The 17,607-nt window shown below is 39.9% G+C and overlaps 1 protein-coding gene across 1 annotated transcript in view; it reads right to left on the minus strand.

Moving 5' to 3' along the window:
* Positions 1–17,607, minus strand: part of LOC115765243 (histone-lysine N-methyltransferase 2D) — a 43,144-nt gene that overhangs the window by 5,910 nt on the left and 19,627 nt on the right. Inside the window, exon 2 of the mRNA XM_030708703.1 lies at positions 8,659–9,100. The gene's annotated coding sequence lies outside the window, so the exon portion shown is untranslated. The remainder of the gene's footprint in view (positions 1–8,658; positions 9,101–17,607) is intronic.

Here is a 17,607-nt window from a genome sequence, read left to right on the forward strand (position 1 = left end):
TCAAGAGAGAAACTAGATGAAAAATTGGCATCAGCTGAGAGCTTCTACATTTACTAAAAACAATTATTCTAGATAATTTAAAAAAAAAATTGACAAAAGATATTGTTAAGCTGATTTTTAGTATAATAGCAAATGTAAAAAACATAAGTATATCTAGGAAACAATATTAACTAACTTTTAATTCTAGACTTAAAAAGTTGTTTATTTAAAAGTCGAAAATACCAATCATCTAATTCTAGAAAATACCAAAAAAAAAAAAAAAAAAATGGAGTCTCAATCATTTTGTAAGCTCGATAAACGAATATTCCAGGTTTCTAGAATGCGTCTCGCTTTAAAAACTAGTTCAGTCCATTGAGGACTTGCCAAATAACATGCCAGGCAATTTCACTGCAACTGCAATTGAGGTTGATTTACTGGCTCAAGTTAGCCAAGTTAACGATTCAATGCGAATTCCGAACATTTCAAATGCCTTTTGTGCGGCAACAGTGCAGAACAATCAAATTATAATACTTATAAAAACAAAAACAAAAAAAATAAAAAAAATGTGAAAAAATGTTAAAAATGAATTGGGTCCAATTTAATCTATGACACCATCGCCCCGAACTGCTTTCAAATAAACTAATTAAATTGAAGTAAAGCAACAAAATAACACAACAACAAGTACAACAACAACAACAACAACAACAACAGCAGCAGCAGCAGCAGCAGCAAAAATAAGGCGCAGGCAGTCAGCGGCTGCAAAAACAAGCGACTACAAAGAATTATTTATTGCCAATAGACGACGCCGCAGTCGTCGTCGCCGTCGCCGTCGACGTCAGCGTCGGCGTCGGCGTTGCCTTTCATTCAAAATGCAAAGCGCTCTGCAAAATCAAGTTAGCTGGGCAGCGCCAGCAAGGCTTGGCCTGGAACGGCTTGGAACATGGAACGCGAAACGTGGAACGTGCGGCTCTATGACGAATCTGACGCGACTGCGCAGCCACTACAAACACCGTTAGGCAGCGGCAAGCGCGCGCACGCGAACGGTTTTATGTTTTATGGTGTACCCTGTGCCAATACAATGACTGTGAAAGGGTGTATTCAGTCAGCAGGAGACATACTAGTATAAAAGTCAAAGTTACGTAATAAGCATTAAATTATATTTAAATCATTAAACCTTAACAAATTTCAAACGAACTGAATTAAAAAAAAAAAAAAACCAAAAAAAAATCGGTATACAAAAATCAAAAATTGTAGCACACTAATATTTGTGTATATTAATAAGCGCTTATGCTTTTCTACAGGGTGTACGCAAGTCGAGCACCTACGAAACAAACAGTTTTTTTTACTCTATTACTGTCTTGTATTTCGCGTTAGGTATTTTTTTTTTTGCTCGGTTTTTGGTTTTTGTTTTACTTTTGATTGCCAAACAACAATTTGGGTGCTGTTGTTGTTGTCGCTGGTTCTACGTATTAACAAAAAAAAAAAAAAAAAAACGCTGGACAGGCGCAGGCGCTGGCGCTGAGGCTCGCGTTGGCGCATTCCGTTGCCTCGAATCCAGTTACGAATCACGTTCCATTTGATTGTTTCAGTTTTTGGGGTTTTGCCTTTTATAGTATAATTTTTGTTATTGTTGTTATTTTTTTCTGTTTGGCTGCACTTTGCATCGTTCGCGTTGCTGCTGCTGTTGTTGTTGTTGTTGTTGTTGCTTTATTATTATTTTTGGGCTCGGCAACTGCGCCCACAGTGCGACGCCGGCGCCTGCACTTGGAAACACTCCAAATCCAAAACCAAAACCAAAACCAAAACCCAAAACAACTTCAAACTCCAAGTCTTCAACCTGTCGCTTGAAGTTGGCCAATTAGACACGATCGCAGCGCGTATGAGTCAACCATCAACAACAACAACAACAACAGCAACAACGACTACAAAATTGACAACAAAAGTAAAATGTTATTTATGATTTTTGATTTCAATTTGTTGTCCTTGATTTGGGTTTGGCATTCTACGTTTTCGCCTCTGTCTCTATGTGAAGGCGTTAATGATTTGGGCGTCTGGTGGAGGCCAAGCCAGGAGAATGATGGAGTGTGGCCGGTTGGGAGAAGGGTGCTGCGTGGGCAGAAAACGGTGTTGAAAACCACACAAGAAATGTTGCCCAACTTACAAACGTATTTCGTTGCTTAACATACTATTGAATATGCCTGCAATTTTACAGCACTAGACCAAGAATCGTTATTAATATTTGTTTGTTTTGCAACACTTCCACTTCGGCAAATGGGGTATTGATAGAAAGAACATGGAGCAGGTCGCTGTGATAATCATATTAATTACCTTTAAAATGTATTAATATTTCCAAAAAGAAAAAGGATTGCAACACGTTTCTAAATAAAAGCCTTTAATTGAAGTTTCCAAATACCACACCGAGAACCATCTTTAATATTTGCTGCCTTCGCAACACTTCTCCACAATTTTGTAAGCGCACGTTTATGCGCACTGAAACACCAATAAGTACTGACATCTGTTGTGGCATTCACATAGCTTTTAGTTTTCAAAATCTGAACAAAGACAAACCCATTTATAATTTGGAAAGCCAATGTACGCTCTGCTCTAATTAATGTAACCCGTACATTAGCACAACAATTGATATCAAATTTCGGCGCTTTCAACATTACTTGCAGGAAGTCAGCCACAATTTGGGGAACCCACCCCGAAAGTTGTATTAATAGACCAAAATTTCAAATAATAAAAACAATATTTTCATTCAAATTCACGCTATTTATTGTATTTACCAATTGGAGCAAGCTAAAGATTAACAACAAAAATCCACAATTTTAGCTAATTACAAAAGCTGCATTAAGATTAAATAAACATAAGCTGAATAGAGAGATTGGCTTGCAAATAAACCAATAAACAGTAACAATAAGAAAATTGCTCAAAAGGCAAGAAAATTTCTCGCTTTTATTTTGGGAATACAATTTTTAGAAGTTTCAGCACACTATTGCTAACATTTGAATGTTTTGCAACACTTTTGTGCTTTGTATTGTAATCATAATTGCTTTAAACAATTTATTTGATTTATTCGAATTTGGAATATATAATTTATGTACAGTTTGCCTAATGCCAATATAAGTTGATCTACGGTGGACCCACCAGCAATTTTCAACTTTGGACAATGCCTAAGCAGTGTTGCCACATCGCCGCAATTTGATAGCATTCGCGTTTACACTTGATTGAGCTTAGCGTAACTTATGGGCCATAAACTTAAAAAAAGAACTCTAAAACAAAAACGAAATTCAAATGCAAAATACAATAAATTGAGAAAGAACATTAAGTTAAAGTAATGCTGACGTTTCAATACCCTTCCATATGGTGGAATAGAGGATTGCGCTTTGAATCAAAATGTACCCGCCCTACGAGACAGTGTTAAGCAATGTTTTTTGAATGATAACTATAATAAAAGATAATCCAAAACAATACCGAAATTCAAAGGCAACAATTATGAAACAGAAAATATTGAGAAAATTAACAATAATAAATTTAAGAAAAAAGATTTGAACGAATATTTATCCGTACTATGTAACAGTGTTGGGCAGTGCTTTTCGAATGATAAGAATGTTCAATAACACCTCGTAATTGGTGAGTTTGGTAATGCAAGTATCGGATATATGTCTGCTTCGATGTGCTACTCATTGTGAGAAACAATCATAATACTCTCTGCTAGGGTATAGCATAAAGAAAAAGTAAGTCACTTGGCTATCGATATGCCCACATCGGCAGCATTGCGCCAAGAGGCGTCGCTGCGGGGGCGACAACCCCCCTTTCCCTGCTGTCGTTCCCCATAGTTCCCGGCGGTGATCAGGCAACCCCTGAGAGCCCCTCACTCCACCACTCCCCCACACCGCCGCCACCGCCCACACCACAGCGGTGTCCAACTGTTGAGGTTGGGACATGCGGCGCAGGTTTTGTCGGTCGGCGGTCGGTTTGCATATTTGCCGCCAAAGAGCCAAACGAATTTTCTGTTAAATATTTGTTGCTCTCGTTGTTGTTGTTGTTGTTATTGTTTTTTTTTTTATTGCTGCTGCTGCTGTTGTTGTGGTTGTTGTTGTTGTTGCCGCCGCCGCAACTCGCAATGGTCTGGAATTTTAAATAAATGCGATTTAGTTGTGCAACATTTTTACTTTACTTTTTCTCTACGTGCCCGCAACGGCAACGGCGACGGCAACGGCGACGAGGACTGGGAGGGGGGAGTGGGTGGTGCGGGTGGCAGCGGCAGTGGTGGTGTCTGCGCGGACGTCAATTGGCCCGCAAATTTATGGAAAATAATTAAAGCAACAAACCAACAACAATGCAATGAAAGAAAGACCAATTAAATGTTGCAAAGTTTTGAACTAATCGCAGAACTTTTTGCCTTACAGGGTATCGAAAAAAAAATCTTGAAGAAAATATATATGCATATATACATTTCGTATTCGCAACCAGAGCTTGGAATTGTTTTTATTTAAACAAACAAAAGTCAACAATTTCATTCCTTCAGACAATTAAAGCTATTGTTTAACAGTTGATCTGAAGTTTATGAGAAGCCGTATAATATGAAACTATAATGTGTAGATGTTCTTCTTCGGCATCAGCAGCCGAGTCGAGTCGAGCCTGTTTCCTATACCATATCTTGGAACTTACAAGAGCTGGATACAGCAAATTTGGACTACCAAACCAAGCAACAATGCTTACAACAGCAGCTCGTCACTGGCTTTAGGGTATCATTTAGTCGGGCACTCTCGACTAGAGCACTCTTACTTGCTTATTCTGTGTTCGATTGGTCTGGCGTGAAAGCGAGAGTGTTGCTGTTGTTGCTGTTGCTGCTGCTGTTGCTGATGTTGCTGTTGTTGCTGTTGTTGCTATTGCTATTGCTGCTGTCCCAGTTACGCGCCAAGCATAACTTTAGCCAACTACAACAAACACGAAGAGCGCGGCCGACAACAAAATATTTACAAAATATTCATTGATTTCAAGCCTGTTTTTTATAGGCTTTTCGTTGTTGTTGTTGCTGCTGCTGCTGCTGTTTGCTGTGTTGTGTTATGGCTTTTCATTTTAGATCATTTCTTTGCTGTATGTTGCAATAGAGCCCATAGATTAATCAATGCGCGCGGAGAAGAAGAAGAGCTCGCAGAGATCGACAATTGATGCAGATGCAGCGCATCTCGAAGTTCTCGCAGTTGTTCCGACACGATTTATATATTTGTGCATATGTACATATGTAGATATCATGTCATGTGTCATGTGGTGTAACTGGCTCATTGTTTCGGGGTGCTAGCCGATTGCGCAGCATGCAGCGTCAAATGATATGGTGTGGCCGGGCCATGCGTCGTATGCGTAATCTGGTTGGATATTCAATATTACGTATGCGCCGCATGTTCCGTGGCACAGCCCACAATTATGTGCGCCGAATCTGTGTCATTCATTCGCTGCAGAAACGACAGCCGAGGGAGGCCAGCAAATGAGCAGGCAGCTCACAGTTTCCGCTAAACAAAACTGAATCCCCAAATCGATTGCCGACAACAACAGCAACAACAACAAACACGAATCGAGCAATAAAAAATCACTTGATTTGCATTTTAAGCCAGCAGCCCAGCCACAGCCACAGCAACAAAAACTGCAAACAGGCAGCCGCCCAACTGTTGAGTTGGGGTAAAACCTGGGCGTGGGAACATGCAGATCCCAGTTACGGATCCAGATCATGGCCCAGCAAGAGCAGGGCGTGCCCCACTCTCTTGCCACCGTCCCGGCGCAGCGCGAGCAACAACTTTATTATGCAAAGTGAAGCGATTTTGATGCCCGTTCGGGGGCGTTCGCCATCCATCATGATTTGCCCCTAATGACAAAGTATTTAACTGCTTTAAGTCGGCCCCTTTGGCTTGAACTAGTTCACCAAAAGGGCGACAGCAGCTGCTGCAGTAGTCGGTAAGTAAGTGAGCACACCTCAAACTCTACAACGACCTGGGGCATGGCTTGGGGTGTTCGTTCGGGTTGCCGGCTTGCTGGTTTGCCGGGACTGTGGATAGGGGGTTGGAAGAATCGTGTTGATTGAGTTCAATTCGCTTTAATTAACATGACATGCGTCCAAAATACCTGGCAACTAACCTGACAGATACAGCGAAGAAAACAGTGTTGGCAACGCAGCAAACACAAGCAGCATAAATTAATTTTCTTGTGATTCACAACTGGTTTTGGCTTTAATATTAAATTTAAGCACTACAATTTTACATCTAGTTTTCCCACTTTAAATCTATGTTCGGATGTAATATTCATATATATTAATTAATTAATTAATTGCGTCAAAGATGTTATCAATAAAAGCAATAACAATGAATGTCATTAATAATTTCCAGCACCAATTGCAATCAATCAACTAACCAGTAGAGATACGATTCCAGGATTTAAATGCATTTATTTAAAACAACTTTCACTTGAACGCGGCACAAACAAATGTTTAAATGCATAGTATAATAATGCTCAAGACTCTTCTTGATTCTAACAATTTATAAACATTATATTCTTTGTATTCCTGATATTGTTCTCTGCTAAAATTATGGCCAAATCTGGCTGAAAAAGGCTAAGAGCTTAGCACTGACACCGCCACGACTCTTTTTGTATTGTTGGTTGAGCCAAAGATAAACCCAGACTGCATTCTGAACAAAAAAAAACTCTGCTCTATCAAAGTAAAGTAAATGAACTATCTACTTACGGCCCCACCAGACACTCATGAATATGTCTAAAAGCAGCGCTATTCTGGCTTTTTTCGGCTAACAGGCGCAGCACTGCCGCCGCCCGCTGTCTAACTGGCTCTGGCTGCCGCTTTGGGTCTGGCCAATGGGTTGCATGTTGGTCAGCCGGCTTGATTGACACCTTTTAACTACCGTGGCGCAATTGGAGCCGACGACTTTTGCGACTCTTGTGTTAAATTATTCACTTTGGCAGCGGCAAAGCCAAAACACAAAAACTAAACCAAACCCCGTGACATATTTTGCACGTCAGAAACAAAAAACAAATCTTTCGCAATCCCACAGCGGCCCCTTTAGCTCAACAATTGCCCCCAACAGTCATCGGCAGCATGACGTTTCCAGGACTCCAAGTCCAAATCCAAATCTAATTCCGATTCCCATTCAGATTTAGATTTGCCGCCCGCTCGCTGTGGGTGGCTGCTATAATAGCTAAAATTGAATTTAGCGCTGATTGCATCTATAATTATAATGGGTCCCCACTTCCCATTCCCCTCCCCCTCTATGGCATGCCCAGCTAGGTGCAGAGCTTACGTAAGAGCAGCCACGAGATGCAATGGATGCTGCCATAGCTAGAGATGCTGGAGATGCTGCCACGCCCAGCTACCAGTTACCAGCAAGCAGTGCCAGTACCAGAGCCAGTCGTGGCCAGACTGTCCGCCAGGGTCCCGCTGTGCGGCGTGGCCAGCGATTGGAGCAGCTCGATTGAAATATTTGCACGTCGCATATTTAGTTAGCATAATTTGCTCTCTAATTGTCACTGACAGTTTAAGAATGTGACTGGTTCGAAGCAGTTGTTGCTGTTGTTGTTGTTCGTCATTGTCAACACTTTTTTATATTTTTACTTCTTTTTTTTCTTTTTAGATTGGCACATTGCATATTATTTATTGGCACAACAAGTTGCAGCACGCAAGCACCAGCAAGCAGCAGCAGCTCCAATTACACCCACCGCTCAGAGGCGCCGCCTGGCGGCCGAACCCTGCAACTCAGGCACTAATTAACGGTTACGCTTAAATACCGTGTGTTGTCACATGTTAATCGAGTATATACTGTACATTCAAAGTCTATATAGAGCGACAGACCATATCAATTATAATGTGTTTTCTAGGTAAGCGTTTACTTTCAGCTTACTCGGGATCGGTCAACTCTTTAAATGTAACATAAGACTGACATCTACAGTGACTGCCAATTAGCGGGCTTATGAGGTGTCTGCTTTGCAAGATCGGTCTTCGTTTTAAGCCTTACGATACCAGAACGTTCAAGCAATAGAGCTATCACATGAGCTAAGCATTTTAAAAGTCACTCGAAATATATTTTTCCGTTAGGTCACATTCGATTGGATCATTCGTCACGCCCATTTGTGACGGAACTCTTCTCAGTAACTAAAAGTTACGTGCCTTTGTTTAAATATATATTTAAAATTCTTTGGCATTTTTAAAAGAACTCACCAACCAGTTCGTCATAAATGTATTTCAATATTTGAATATATTGAAACGAGATTAAGAAAAGGAAAAGTATTGTAAAAATACATATATAAAAATAAATCAAATATTCTTTTAGCCCAAACCTTCCCAAAGAAAGGTTTAGGTTCATTTTCGGCTGTTCTGTATTCAACTATGGTAAATAAAATATGAGTGTCTCGAGCTCAAACCGATCCAAATCAAAGACAGTTCTAAGGCCTTGATTCCTTGAGTCTTACCCTAATCTCAATCCTAGTTTTTTCCCAGATTGTTGTTTTTTAAACAATTTTCAATTGTTCGTATAAAGAAGTGAAATTCATAAAATGAGCCAACTGGGTTGTCCCTCATTTTCCCTCTGCTAAGCATTATACATCATAAGATTGAGGTTATGGCAAGTGCATTTCCGTTCCACTGGGCCAAATGGGTTTTACTTTTGTGCAACTCACCTTTGGATCTTAAGATATCACAGAATGGTTGTTTTGCATTAAGAAACGGCGACACTTGTTGTTGATGTTGTTGTTGTTGTTGTAGTTCCAGTTGTTGTGAACAACACTAGCAAATTGTTTGCTACTTTTTCGTCAGTTTCAAGCTCTCTTGTTGGGCTTCAATGTGCTTTTGTTCGTTCTACTTGCTTCTGGCAATAGCTTTGCGTATTTTTCGGACCGGTATTATTAAAAATGTCGGTGTTTTAACAACTTTTAGTGCTGGCTTCCCCTGCTAAATTAGATGAACTGAAGCCCGTTTTTTACTCGATTTTTAATGGAGTTGTTATTCTCGGCCAAAAATCGCATTGGGTTAATTGAGTAGGTTGTTCTTGTTGTTGCGTTTGTTCTACATATTGCAAAGACAGCGACAACAACATGACGCTTCTCTGCGTCGATTGGGGCTCTGTAATATAAAACGAAACTATTTTAGTCTTTTTTTTATAATAACATTTTTTGTTTTAGGCAAATGTTTTGAATATACTTTTTAATCATCCTCCTCTCATTTTTTGAGATTCGCAAACAAAGCTTCTTTCAAATTTGAAAATTAGCTTCAAGTTATTTGGTAGAGCTAAAATACTAAAATAAAATATCTTCTTTTCGACTTAAATGAATTTTCACAAAGATTTTTAAAATTGAGTTTGAAGCCGATCAAATTCATGCAACCATTTCCACCAATTTTCCACAATTGTAAGTGGAAGCTTTTATTCCGTCTGTTTTTGTGCAGAAAAGAGACATAGGCATAGATAATTAAATGTTCAAGGTACGTATGATAAACAAACTCTGTAGAATCGAACATACCTATGGTTTTAACATAATCTTACCCACATCGGACAACTATGTCGCTAAGCATCTGTGGAAACAATCTGCAATGCGGCTAAGAATATGAATATGTCGTAAATGTGCACATGTCTGGAAGGGCAATAAATCTTAGGCACCCCAAAGTGAACTGTATCTATGGATCCAGATGACATTTTAAATTTACCTAGGTTATTATTGGCGAAACTGGATACATTTCGGCCAAGCTGTGTAAGTCGAACCCAGACATTTGATAGGAAATAAAATAGATATTTCCCAAGGCGCATATATCGTAATCGTCAGCCGGAAAAGCCGCAATGCAATTACGAGTAGAACAGAGAAACCTAATGAACCGACGCGAAGGTTTTTATGGCCATTTACTCGCCCTGTTCCAAGTCCGGGCAACAACTCGGTGCCATTGAAATGGAACGTAGAGAGAAGTAAAAACAACAATTACATTAGTTGAAAATGTTGAAATTACTTAAAATGCGTAATTAGCATTTTAACGAGCATTTAATTAAGAGATTTATAAACGGTAGCAAGACTTGGTCTTAGCCAAGCTACCTACCAATCAAGGCTGATTTGGGTCTAGGTCTGGCAATGGCAATGCGATACTCTTTGCCGCTGCCCAGTTCTACATCGTTGTCATCGTCATTGTCATCGTCATCGTCATCGTATTTGCCATTGTCATTGTTATCGTTATCGTTATCGTAATGCAGTTGCAAGCGAAAGGCGGAAATTGTTCGATTCAATGAGCGCACGCTTCAGAAATTAAGCAAACATTGCGAAATCAGTAATCGGCGGAAAAAGAGGGAAACGCGAAATCTCTTCGACTGGCGCCTGAACAAACAAACTTTCAACACACTTCGCTTGGACATCTCAGGCAGCTGGGAGAATGTCACAATGCATTTCCACATATCGATGTTCAGCACTTTGATAATTTCTCGATTCAAGCGAAGCTCACGCAGTTGGTCAACACTTGACGCCCAGTTAATTGCACACACACACGCACACACACGCACACACACGCACACACACTTTTCTAGCTATTTGTTCAACTGTGCTTGCTCAGTACATCAAAATTACATTAGTTAGCGTCAATCGCTAAGTGAACTATATGTGTATGTCGGTAAGTATGTATATGCCTCCAACTATGTACAAATATATGCGCCATGAGTCGGCGCTCTAGTCGTACTACCCGACTACGCTTATAGCCCAACCGACCCGTATTTCTATGTCTGCTGGCATCGAGTTTCGGTGTCGATGTGTTAATTAGTTTACCTTTCTTTGCTTTACTCTTGGCCAACAGTTTTCTTAATGATCGCAGCTCGGTCTGTGTACACCTCATGGGAATGCTTCAGCATGTAAGTTCCCCCCTTACGAGCTAACCCACACCCGATTGAGGACTATCTCTGATTTATGTTTGGGTTTTGTTTCAACAATGCTTAAATGCTTAAGAATTAAAACAGGAAAGTGCGTTCTTTAGACATCCAATTATCAGCAAAAATAAAAGTACAAATTTGTTTTAGTCGGGAGTATCCGATGAGGAGATACCCTGAACTCCGCGCCGAGTTAGCTTTACTAACATTCTTGCACTAGCCATACATATCTTCTATAGTTAATCATTCTAGCTTTCTTCTGTACATACATATAAAAAACAAGTAAGAGGCTCTAGTCGACAGCTCCCGACTAGGGGATACCCTGAATCCTCTTCTTCCAACATCAAATGCATATATATATTCTATTTTAGAAGCTATATGTCAACTTTGGTGACTCTAGCTCTTATTATTTACCAAAATTGCCCAAAAAACATGATATCGATATAGATTTTTATTGATTGCTTGGAAACGGAGTAAGTTATCGATTATCGGAAATTATCTAAAATTAACAATAATAATAATAATAAAATTAATAATTAAAAACCCATTTTTGATGGGTTCAGGGTATAATCATCGAAAAAGGTTCGATTTTCGCACCGACCTCGATTTTGAAAAAAAACGTGATGATTTGGAAGGTCATATCTCCGCGCGGAGTTATGTCGTTTTGGAACGTCATATCTCCGCGCGAAGTTATGTCGTTTTGGAACGTCAAATCTCCAAGCAGAGTTATGTCGTTTTGGAACGTCATATCTCCGCGCGGAGCTATTACCCGAGAACTATTACCCGGGGTAGGTTGAAAATCTCGGGTAAATATAATCTGATTTTAAAATATTATACCTTTTTGAATTCGTACGAATCCCTACTATCATACGGCATTCAAACAAATTAAAAATTGATGGGTTGAAATGAGTTGTTGGCCAAAAAACGTTTCACTTGCAAAGTCCACCTTTTTTGGAGGTGCGCGCGGAGTTATGTCGTTTTGGAACGTCATATCTCCGCGCGGAGTTATGTCGTATTGGAACGTCATATCTCCAAGCGGAGTTATGTCGTTCTGGAACGTCATATCTCCTAGCGGAGTTATGTCGTTTTGGAACGTCATATCTCCGCGCGGAGTTTTGTCGTTTTGGAACGTCATATCTCCGCGCGGAGTTTTGTCGTTTTGGAACGTCATATTTCCGCACGGAGCTATTACCCGAGAACTATTACCCGGGGTAGGTTCGAATATCAAAACTTTTTTGAATATTTTTTTGAAAATCTCGGGTATATATAATCTGATTTTAAAATATTATACCTTTTTGAATTCGTACGGATCCCTACTATCATATGGCATTCAAAGAAATTAAAATTGATGGGTTGGAAAAAGTTGTTGACCAAAAAACTTTTTGTTGGTATAATTAACCTTTTTTTTTTTATTTTTTTAGACTATCTCGGCCAAGTAATCTCAGAGCCCATACAAGAAACCTCGCTGAGAGGTGTGTAGTCAGAAGGCTCAAGAGGAGATCCTTTAGAGACCTCCTCCAACCACGACACAGGAGAAGCCCAAGAGCCCACCGACTACCTACGTGACGGTGCAGCCCTACTCAAAGAAGACGGCTTTGACGTTTGTCCATGATAAATTCTGAGGAGCCAACCAGGATTGGCGAGATACCACCTAAGTTAACGGTTTTGTAATAAAAATGTATGCTATTTTTTGATTCAATACAATAAACATATATAAATTAAAAAAACAAACTTTTTTGACGATTTTTTTTTTGAACTCTCGGGTAAATATATCCTGTTTTTGAAATGTTAAACCTTTTTGAATTCGTACGAATCCCTATTCCTATCCCTCATACGGCATTCAAACAAATTAAAAATTGATGGGTTGTAATGAGTTGTTGACCAAAAAACGTTTCGTTTGTAAAATCAACCTTTTTTGATAATTTTTTTAGACTAGCTCGGCAAAAATTCTCAGATTTTGGAATTTTTTTACTATTTTTCACTCGTAAGGATCAGTCTATCGATTGGCATCAGAAAAATAAAAATCTAAATTTTGAGCCAAATCGACCAAAAAGCAATGGGTTACATCACGTTTTTTTCCAAAATCGGGGTAGGTTCGAATATCTCAACTTGTTTAACGATTTTTTTGAAAATCTCGGGTAAATATAACCTGATTTTAAAATATTATACCTTTTTGAATTCGTTCGGATCCCTACTATCATATGGCATTCATTAAAAAAAGTTGTTGGCCAAAAAACGTTTCGCTTGCAAAGTCCACCTTTTTTGGAGTATCTCAAGTGAGATTCATTAAATTATGCTAAACGAAGTACTGCCCCAATCGAGCTCTCTCCACTGGATTTATTCAAGCCATATAAATAGGTAGCTTTATCTAAATCAATATACTTACTATGCATTCCCAAGCCATTTGCATGAACATAATATTAAACAAGTAAGAGGTTCTAGTCGGGAGCTTCCTTCCCTACTTCCAGCATCAAATGCATAGAAGCTATATGTCAAGTTTGGTAAGTCTAGCTTGTATTATTTACCAAAATTGCCCAAAAAACAGCATATCGGTATCGATTTTAATCGATTGCTTGGAAACGGAGTAAGTTATCGATTATCGGAAACAAACTCGATCTGCGCGGGTACTAGGAGCATCTACATCTTCAAGTCTCTAGCTCTTATAGGTTCTGAGATATTGCGTTCATACATACGGACAGACGGACGGACGGACGTACGGACAGACAGACGGATATGGCTAGATCGACTCGGCTATTGATGCTGATCAAGAATATATATATACTTTATGGGGTCGGAGATGCTTCCTTCTGCCTGTTACATACATTTGGATTTTGCACAAATACAATATACCCTTATACCCATTTTGATTGGGTTCAGGGTATAAAAACATACAAAAAGATGGCATTCAAATATGTGTAAATACCAAAGCCGAAGACGTATATTCATATTTAAATAACAGTCGGTAAAAATCTTGATTATGGATTTGATGACTTTAGGACTGTAACCCCAGTGGTTTTCAAACTGTGAACATATTTGTGGGTGCGGTAATGTGTGTTGCTTGATGTTTAAAGAAGTTCATCAACAATGCAATTTGACAATTTTACTGAGTCGAGACCCAAAGCTGTGCCAGATATTATGTAGACGCCCCTGACGGGCGTGGCGCAAGCGCGCGCTCGAACATACATATTTACACGTAAATTCGTACGTTCGAGGCAAAGAGTTGGCCACAATCAATTGTGTTACAACTATCTGAGCAGCGATCCGATTTGCAGCCAAAACCACAAATTGCACAGCGGCCACAACTCTGTCAACATAAACAAACAGTCCAAATTGCCGGCACACAAAGCTTCTGCAGTTGCCCTTGAAATCTTGTGGCAAATAAACGAAAACCTTGACGCTGGCCAAGTGTGGAACCGAGCGGGAAGAGGGCTCAAATTGAGCGGGTTGAGCAGTCGACAAATTTGCTGTCGATTCATGTCCGATACGTTAAACGAAACCAAATCTAAATTCGAATGCCTTCGGTCGGCCAAGTGCTACACATCAGCAGCAGCAGCAACAGCAGCAGCAGCAGCAACAACAACAACAAGAAATCTATTATGCATGAAACGCCGGCTCGATCAAAGCGGTAAAGACATCAGCAAAATGATTGCAGAGGTAGCCAAAAGTTGTCGGTGATTAAACAATACTCGTAAAATGGGGGGAAAAAAAAAAACAATTATTGCTCGCCAATGATGGGTGGAAAAGAGGTGGCGAAGACGGTGGAGGGATGGGGGGGATGGTGGGGGTAGGGGGGTTGGCGTCATGCTGGCGGACGGTACGTGAGGTCGACAAATGTTTTCGCGAGATGTGCTCCGCGGCGTCCAATGAATGAATTGAATGAAGTGAATGAATTGAATGAACGAATGCAGTCAAAAAGCAAACGAATCGAATCGAATGCCGCAGCTCGAATCCCAGCCTCAAGCGTGAGATTGTGCGAACGGAACTCGTAAATCAATGTGCGATTGTTGTGGCTGCTGCTACTTCTGCTGCTGACGATTGTCGTCAGCATCTGCCACTGGCAATACCCCTCCTACCCGCGCCCAACCGCTGCCACTGACTGATCATCATCAGGCGTTAAAACGTTCGATAAGCGTCAAAACGTTTGGCTCTTTGATTAATCGACTTGTGAGCTGCAAGCGGGTAGCGCAGAGCTTGAGTCCACAGTCTGAGAGTCGCCAGTCGCAAGTGGCACTGGAGCTTAAGGAGCTGTGTGTATGTGTGTGTGCGCCTTGCCACTTGGGGCATTAATTGGGCGCAAGCTGTAAATTTCGACTGCCGTTTAATTGACGAACGGTTCGGTTCGTCCGATCGTGCCACACGCATCTGGCCAAAACGGTTGCGACATGCAACGCCAGCAACAACGGCGGCCAAAACAGCGGCAACAAAAACTTAGGGAAATTGCAAAACCATTTGGCCAGCTCTCTGCGCAGTCCGATATCCGGTTGACTTCGAGTTGTTGTTTAACAACTTATTAAATCATTTTTCTGCATATTTCGTTGCACTTTTTCGTGTAACAGCCAAAGCCAAAGCCCACAAGAGATAGTTAGAAAAAAAGCCTCATAATAATAAATAAATAAAATATGGTATTGAGTTGGCCAGTCAGTAAATTTAAACGCAACGGAAATGGTAACTCGAGTGCTATGCTGCATATGCCACACAATTGACTATCTAGAAACAGTCTCTAGTCAAACGTAGCCCAACAGAGTTATCTCTATACTGTAATTATGGGAGACTCAGAACATTAATTCCCTATCCTGAGATCCAAGCTCTGCTGAAGGAAGGCAGACGAAGACATCTGCGATACCTTGATCAGGACAACGAGCTGGGTATATCAAGACATGTCCTTCTGACCGTCTGCTTTTCTCATAAATCACAGATGAATTTTTATTTCAATATCTCAATATCTCCCCCATATCCACAATGCCGATAAAGATCGGTTTTGAAACAAAGTATTCTAAGCATAGCTCGGCGATTTTACGAGATAGAGACAGTTAGAGACGCTTAGGTGAGTACTTCCACATAAATGTTACACAGGCTAGGTATATTTTATAAAAAAAAGAAATTTTTCCAGGTCAAAGATCAAGTACAGGGTATATCGTAGTCGGACACTCCAGTGATACATTTGAGCCTTATCTTCCATGTTTGCCTACTGTATTCTGGTGCCTACAAACATAAGTTTATTTTAATTACCCATAAAAACTTAATTGTAGTATTTGAGATACATGAAAGCTATCTCAAAAAACAATTTTATAAACATGTAATTTGATTAATCAGGTACAGTGATGGCTGGGTAAGTGGGATGCAGCGAAACATCTGAGTTAAATTTTAAAAAATTTCGAACTTTCAAAGTTTGAAATTTCTGAGTCATCTCTATTTGCGAAGTTAAAGTACGTGATTCTTAACTTAAAAGCTTTGCTGTTTCTTTCGCAATCTCTTTGATCTTAACCCTTAACGCACCCTGGCCCAAAGCCTGACCACACCTGTTGCTGAGCGACGGTAAGCCGAACTATTAAACTCTTTGAGAAATGGGATTACACACACTCCATATATACTTATATTACCGAGATCTGAAATCAAATTCAATAATTAGTAGAATTGTATATGTTCCGTTCACAGCACTCGTAGTCAGTAGTTGACCTCAGTCGGTAAGTGTTTGCATGTTGGCAGCCTTTCTCATGGGTTTTCACCTGCGGCTCTGCTTTGCGATTTCCCATGCACTTTTACACTTGAAATTGTGGCACATAAGAAAACGGGCCACGCCCACATACGCCCATTGTTTTTAAAGTATGTCGAGAAAGTTTTCGTTTTCTGTTTTCATTCAGTTGCAGGTGGAATTACGGCTGCCATTTGGCACAGCCCTCCGGTTGCATGAAAGTGTCAAAGTGCTCTCACAAATGTGCAACGCCTTGCAGTGCTGAAGTGTGCGACATTTCACAACACTGAAAAAAAGACCTTATCTCAAACGAATTGTTTTTATATCTATTTTGAGATTTCCACTGATCTAAGCCAACTAACTGGCTGATTTAAATCAAATCAAGCGGCTGTACTAAATCTTAATAATTATTTGAGCCGAATAAGATTAGTTCAAACTTTCGAATATAAAATATTAAGTCATGTCCAACCGACTAAGCAATGATCTTTTTCTAGTCCATTAAAAACTTACATCAGTTGAAAGGAATGTGTTTTTGAGTCTGTAATGCAGCAGTTATTATTTCTATACTGATTTCAAAGAATCGTAAAGTCGATCCATAGAAGCAGTCCGTAGTCAAGCTGACTTTACTTGGCTTGCTGTAAACATGTGCAAGATATAGACTTTGAAACAGAAATATAATTACTTAGTTTTTGCCCAATCGAAAATAAGTTGAAATTTAAAATTCAAAACTGTTTGGATTATTTATCTAATCTAAAATAAGGTGCCATAAGTTGTAAGCTTCCTGTCTTTAACGATTCTCGTTCGTTTCTATTATCCTTGACGCACAGCAAATGCAGTGTTCGATAACGCTATGATTATTTTGGCCTAACGGTCTATTGGCTCGTTCAAAGTTGATGCTGTAATTAGGTCAAGTTACTGAACACATCTTAACTAATTGGCGACCCAAAAGCCAACATCTTAAGTTATTTGCAATTACCTGTCGATTGAGATGCATGCACTTCAGATATGTCTGATATCTAGCTTACAATACTGCATGAATTGATG

The sequence above is a fragment of the Drosophila novamexicana genome, unplaced genomic scaffold (assembly GCF_003285875.2).
Source record: "Drosophila novamexicana strain 15010-1031.04,08,12 unplaced genomic scaffold, DnovRS2.1 tig00000960-arrow-arrow-pilon, whole genome shotgun sequence".
NCBI lineage: Eukaryota > Metazoa > Arthropoda > Insecta > Diptera > Drosophilidae > Drosophila > Drosophila novamexicana.